Here is a 6,170-nt window from a genome sequence, read left to right as displayed (position 1 = left end):
CATACGAGGCCTGTAAAGCAGCCGTTCCTCTCCCAAGTGCTTGAACCCAAGTGCAACCCCTCTCACAGGCAGTATCCTGCCTTCTTTGGCCCGGGGAGAGAAAACTAACGTGACAGTTGGGGCAGAAATGGCACTGGCAAAAACCCCTTTTCTCTGCGTGTGTGGAAAATGACTGGCTCCCCGAGGGGTGACAGGAGAGAGCCGCTCTCGAGCAGAGAGTTGCTGTCTGGGCCCACGGGGCAATGGTCCCTGTGGAAAAGCTGTGGGAGCAGGACCCTGCCAAGGCTGGATGTAGATGGCAGATGATCTGGGGACAAAAAGAGTATAAAGTCACAGGTTCAAACTGTGTTCACTCTACTCAGTTCACCCAAGCGTCCAGTCTTCTTAGTAAAGCACATTTGGACATAATGATGGGCAGCTGGGAGAATTAAGTATTTCAGCTCAACCGTTTCCTCAAAAATGTTCTCCTCATAAATTAACAGCTGAAAGGAGAGAAAATGCTTTGAGAAAGCCAGACACAGGCTCACTCTTACATAGCCTGTGGAAAGAGTTGAGAACAATTGGGGCACTAGTTCTGCTGTCTGCTCCCATAAAATGTTTTTATTTGTCTGGTTGTTGCTGATGGTTCACGTTCTGGGAACTAACCGTTTCTGGCCATTGCATGGAAAAGAAAAGAAAAAGAAAAGAAAAAAAAATGTTTGAAAGAGGCAGCACTGCTCTGCTGGTGATGTGTCCCTAAACACAGATTTCCCTTTCCCTCTTAACAACTGCACTGTCATTTTTTTGCCCCCCTTGGTATTGCCCCATCTCTCCAGTATGGTCATCTCTCCAGACAGAAACTTGCATTTAATGGCAGCTTCTGGCTGCTGCTGCTGGCAGGATTTCTCTCTGAGATCCACCCAAGGCTCTGGAGGACATCATTGCTGCGCAGTGGGACTTTGTCACCTGTGATCCACCCTCACAGTCCCTGCAGCCAGGCTGCACTGTCGGTGCTGCATGGATTTGTTCCTTATGGAACTGAACAGCAGGGAAAAGAGTGATTCAAATGCCATTTCCCAGCCCACAAGTATTTTCCCAAACTTCTTGTGAGGGGCAGAACTACAGGACAGTGAGATCTTTCAATATGCCTATTAAATTGCAAAGACAGAGTAGTCTTCTGTCTCCTAGATGGATAGAAAATATATATCTACACTTTTTGTACTTCCCCAGGTTGTAGAAAATCTAGAAAAGACCTAGTCAGTTATTGACGTAGCGGGTCCCTTGAGACATGCTGGAACATCAGGCAGAAAGACTAATTCCACGTCTCCAGAGGCATTCATTTCACTCACACATGGGATTCTTGTATCAGGAGCAGTGATCCCACACAAGACACCAGAATTATTACCATTAGTGGGGCTTTAACTCCGGACCTTTCAAGGAGGAACTCATTTGTCAGGGCCATCAGGGCACTAACAGGCTTTAATGGCCATGATCAGCCTCAGCTGGGGCCTCCTCCCACACCCTCTGCTCATGGGCCCAGCTCAGCGCAGGGCCATTGGTCCCTGCCCTGGCTCTCGCTGCGTTACAGCCCTGTCTGTGTCTGGTTTGGGTCCCCACTGATCCAGATACTGTTGTAGACTTTGCTTCTTGCTGCAGATTTGCTTTCTGAGTCTGTGTGTGCATTGACTGATCAGTATTGCCTCTTTTATTTTAGCCACTTCTATGAAGTGAAATATCCTGCTGTTTTCACGCCTGTTTTGGGCTCTCGTGCCTCTTGGATGTTGAGTGTTAGAGCAGGCAACGTTTTCACCTTAGGACAAAACCTCATTGCTCCAGCTCCACAAAGAGGTAAGATTTGGGTAGTGGTGAATTGCCAAATTCAGAACAAAGACGTGAAAATGCTGATGTTTCTATGATTTGGTATTGACCTTCCAAACAAGAAAGACTGAGTGGATGTGGATTGACTTTTGAAGCTGTGAAGTGTGGAGAGTAGCAGCGTGTGTTTTTGTAGCAGGAGGCATATTTAACTAGAATATTAGCCAAGTTGAGAAATCTGGACTTACATAGCAAAGAAAAGGATGCTTTGTTATAAGCAGAACAGCTAGTAGAAAAAGATCCTGGATACCTTGGCTCAAAGCACATTTCAGACTGATGAAGAAACTAAGATGTAGACATGCATTTAAAAATTGTTTTCTTTATGTTTGCCTGAATTTTTCTTATGCTAGCACAGGATAGTTGTCTGTCAGCTTAAGCAGTGCCTGCATACCTTTCATATATTCAACCATGTTATAAATCCGAAGTGCCCAAGTGCAGACGTGTCAATACAAGGTGGTCCCATAATTTCAAAAAGCTGAATGTGATCTGTATCCTGTAAATCTTAGCAGAGTCTTGGTATAATTTTTGTTCAGATTCAGGGCATTCAGAGACGTGAAATGGCTCCAAATACTCTGGTACAAAAGTAGAAAGAACTTCTCTCTTGGAGAGGGCACGAGTAACATTCAGAAGATGGTTCTTGGCGTGTTTATGGAAGGGGTTGTATGAATCTATTTTTAGGGAACTCTGTGACCCAGATGTCCCTTCCAGTGCTGCGTTTAGTTCTCTTGAGATGTGTGTGGGGTGCACAGGAATTGCAACCCATCATTCAAAATCCAAGCAGTATTACTGGTTCGTTAAGGTGATTAATGTGGAGTTTTGTCTCAAACAGCTCTTATCAAGTGTCTCTGTGAGCTCTATAAGCTTTAATGCTTATTATCTGATCACATCTTAGCTCTGGTAGAAGTTGGTGTCTATACCAAAAAGGTGAGGAAACTGTGCTAAAGAGAAAGGAAGTGACCTACTTAGAGTCGTAAAGGAGGAGTGGGAGAGGAGAGGGAAACCCAGCATAAATCAGGAGTCTGGTCTCTTTCATTTCACTCGTAGGCAGTACTTCCTCCAGCACAAAAACAGCTTCTAGACTCTGCACCCTAGACCCTGTTCTGATCCTAACTTCCCCCTTCCCTTCTCCCCAGGGGCCATATTAAGGACAGAGTGTGAGAGCTGCACTTGCCCTAGCTGCCGTTTTGTGGTGACTGACTCCTTTGTGGTCGGCTGACTCCTGATGCTCATCGGTATGCTAGGAGGAAAACCTGGCATGCTTCAAGGAGCACTTTCTGTAGTCTGTAAAGACTGGGATGAGGAAAGGGTGGGAAAAAAATGCCTAGAGGACACTAGGATCTAGGGAAGAAAGCCCTCCCAAGTGCTAGTTAACTCTGATGTGGCCGTGCTTGTACTGGATGATCCTTCCTACTTTGTTTCCCTGTAGCTCCTTCTCACCACATACAAAGCTGGGCATGTTTCAGAGAATCAGAGATTCTTACTCTGTTTTCCATGTGCTTCCAAGGCTGAAAGAAGGTTTTCATTTTTTGTAGTACAAAAAATGAAAAAATCTATCAGAGAAAAGTGACATGGTTTATTTAAAACTGCTTGATCAGTCAAAGGCCAAGTTCTCGAGTATTGCCTCTCCCTGGAAACTGGCCTCTGGGAAGAGGAGCTGTATGTTGCCAGCTCAGTTCAAAGTTCGCATATCAAATACTTGCCACAGTGTCCTCTCTGAGTTTTTCATTCAGTGTTATTAATTGGTATTATTTAGCCACTATTTTGGAAGCAGTAAAAATTCTCCAAAATTCACAGTTGCTTGTACACTGTTAGTGGGGACATAGTAACAAAATTAACCAAATAAATTGCTCTGCATTACATGGACTCTAATCCTCTCTGCATTTAAGAATTTCAGCATGGATTGGCTGCTGTGTAACGATGACTGTAGCTACAGGGTGGAGGCTGTACTTGAATGGTATTTGATTATCCACTGTTAAACAGTGTTCTAGCTTTGCCTCTGCAGAAAAAGCTCCTAGACTTGTTGCCTAGAGTAAAGGAGAAAGAAAAGTAAGTGACTCTAAGGAACACAAGAATTCTAGGCAGGGAACTCTTTAATATCTTAAACTGGTGCTTTCTGTGAGCGGAACTCAACTAGCAATAAAACCATGATCTAAAGTCTCAAAGCTCTTACTCTCTTAAAATGGGAAAACATAATGTCCTTGTGCATAAGTGGATGAGTTCACCTGCTGTGTAAGTTCTTCAAGGAGAGACCATGAGAAGGAGGTCTGCTGCTGCAACCCACAGGCTTTTTCTCCCTGGCTTGCACCTCACCCCTCTTATGAAAAATCTCTGTAAGGTTGCTGCATTACTGCCACCTCTGCCCTTGAGGCTGATAGCTTGCCAGTTTGATGTGAAATTACTGTTCTGTCCTTTCTCTTCTTTCTTTTGTCATGAAGGGTATTTGATCTGTGCCATAATACCTCTCTTTCTTCCTTGCCCCTGTTATTTTCCTCCATTTTTGAACTGTTATGATAGGTTGCTTTTCAAAAATAAACTCCATCCTTGATTTTTTTTTTTTTTTTGGGGGCGGGGGGAGCGGAGGCATGGGTGGTAGATGAAACGAGCAACCTGGTAAGTTAATATTAGCTGATCTCTCTCTGCTATACTTAACATTTCTGTAAATTTTTAGGCCAAGGGAGAGCACTAACTCTTTTCTTTGGACCTCTTGTACACTGTTGTCATTTACACTTCACCTAGTTAACCTTGTATTGAGACTTATAGCTTTGTTTTTGACTATATCTGTCTTAAGAAACAAGACCAGTCTTAATGAAAAGATATCAAGAGGATCCACAGACTCCCTAGGTAGCTTATTGCAGTAGTTAATCATCCTTATTATTAAATATGTATTCTAATTTCGGCATGCCTGGCTGCAGCTTCCAGGCATTGGGTCCTATTATGTGGTTTTCCACAATATGCTAAAAAGCTTGTAGTACTTCATATTTTCTGCCCAGGAAGCTGACTCTTCTTCTCTGTGATTGAGTTCTGTAAGCGTTGTTCTGAAAGAGATTGTCTCTAGCTTTCAGTTTTGTGGTTGTTTTCTATACCATCTACAATGTCACCTGAACTGTGAGCACTAGTCTAGAACTGGACTTGACAGCATCAAAGCTAAAATGACCTTCATCTGCCACATCCCACTTTAAAGATCCAGGACTTGCCCCATGCCTAATTCTTGTTCTGAGATTCTTCATGTTTGTGCTTTACATTGTCGTCATCGTTGTCGTTTCAGAACGTAGAGTCTGGGCTTGCTTTCTTTTATAAAGAGAAAATGAAGCATTTAGTGTATGCCTATTAAATGATCACAATTCATTCTGTGTACCAAATAAGACAAGGATCTTATGAGGGAAAAATAGCATGTTGTGTAAAGACTATAGGTATGTGAGACTTACTTAAAAGCAAATGGGGGTAGGGAATTGATGTAGCAATCCAGTGAAACCAACCTTACTGGAACATAAATGGACTTTGCAGATCTGTTCTGGAATCTGTTTCATGAAGTAACATAGTAGCTGGTGGTTGTAATTCTCTGAGGACTGACACAGAGGAGAAGACTCCCCCCCCCCCCGCATGTATTTCTCGATCTGCTTCAAGGAGAGTAAATTATTATTTCTGGAAAGTGTATGCTCATTATACTAGAGAATGATGTCTTTTTTTATCTGTCTATAATACTCAAGAGTTTATAGAAAATTTAGCATGTTGCTACATCAAAACTGTAAGGCAATGCAATAAATCCTGAGCATTTAAAAATATAAATATTAGTGTGGTATATACTGATACACCCCAAGCTAGCCTCAATGGAAAGTATGTGTTTTAGCATACATTAACAATAAATATATAAACGCTCCAGTATCTGGGTGGATGACATGCTCTTTGTATTGATTTCTGCTAAACTCTCCATTTTGGGGGCTATTTCCACTATTGCCTTGTGCTAAGCAGATTTAAAGATGACAAATACCTTGGTACTTGCTACGATTCCAGTTTCATTTTGCTTCTACTAAAATGGTGGCTGCTGTATCAAAGAGCAGAAATCCATTCTAACTACACCTTTGTTAAATTGTTAGCTTTTTTGACAATAACCAGAAGCTAATGAACACTCGCTGCTTTTTCTATAGCATAAAGAATGACCTGGTCCAAAATATCTCCTGGAAATATCTGTAGATTTGATGGAAGTAGGAGGTATCATTTTCACAGGAAGAGCTTGGCGCAATTATGCCTGGGGCATAACAATTTACAACTCAGTAATTCTTCTTTCATAGATTTTTGCACACTGAGATTATGTCAAT

The 6,170-nt window shown here is 42.4% G+C and overlaps 1 long non-coding RNA gene across 1 annotated transcript in view; it reads left to right on the top strand.

Moving 5' to 3' along the window:
• The first annotated feature begins 1,533 nt into the window (after positions 1-1,533).
• Positions 1,534-6,170, top strand: part of LOC148057471 (uncharacterized) — a 6,947-nt gene continuing 2,310 nt past the window's right edge. The window contains exons 1-2 of the long non-coding RNA XR_015705827.1: positions 1,534-1,571; positions 1,694-1,827. This is a non-coding gene — a long non-coding RNA (uncharacterized LOC148057471). The remainder of the gene's footprint in view (positions 1,572-1,693; positions 1,828-6,170) is intronic.

Source organism: Nipponia nippon, unplaced genomic scaffold (genome assembly GCF_047370975.1).
Source record: "Nipponia nippon isolate SJK-2023a ecotype South Korea unplaced genomic scaffold, ASM4737097v1 scaffold_1, whole genome shotgun sequence".
NCBI classification, from domain to species: Eukaryota; Metazoa; Chordata; class Aves; order Pelecaniformes; family Threskiornithidae; genus Nipponia; species Nipponia nippon.
This window is presented reverse-complemented; position numbering and strand designations above follow the sequence as displayed.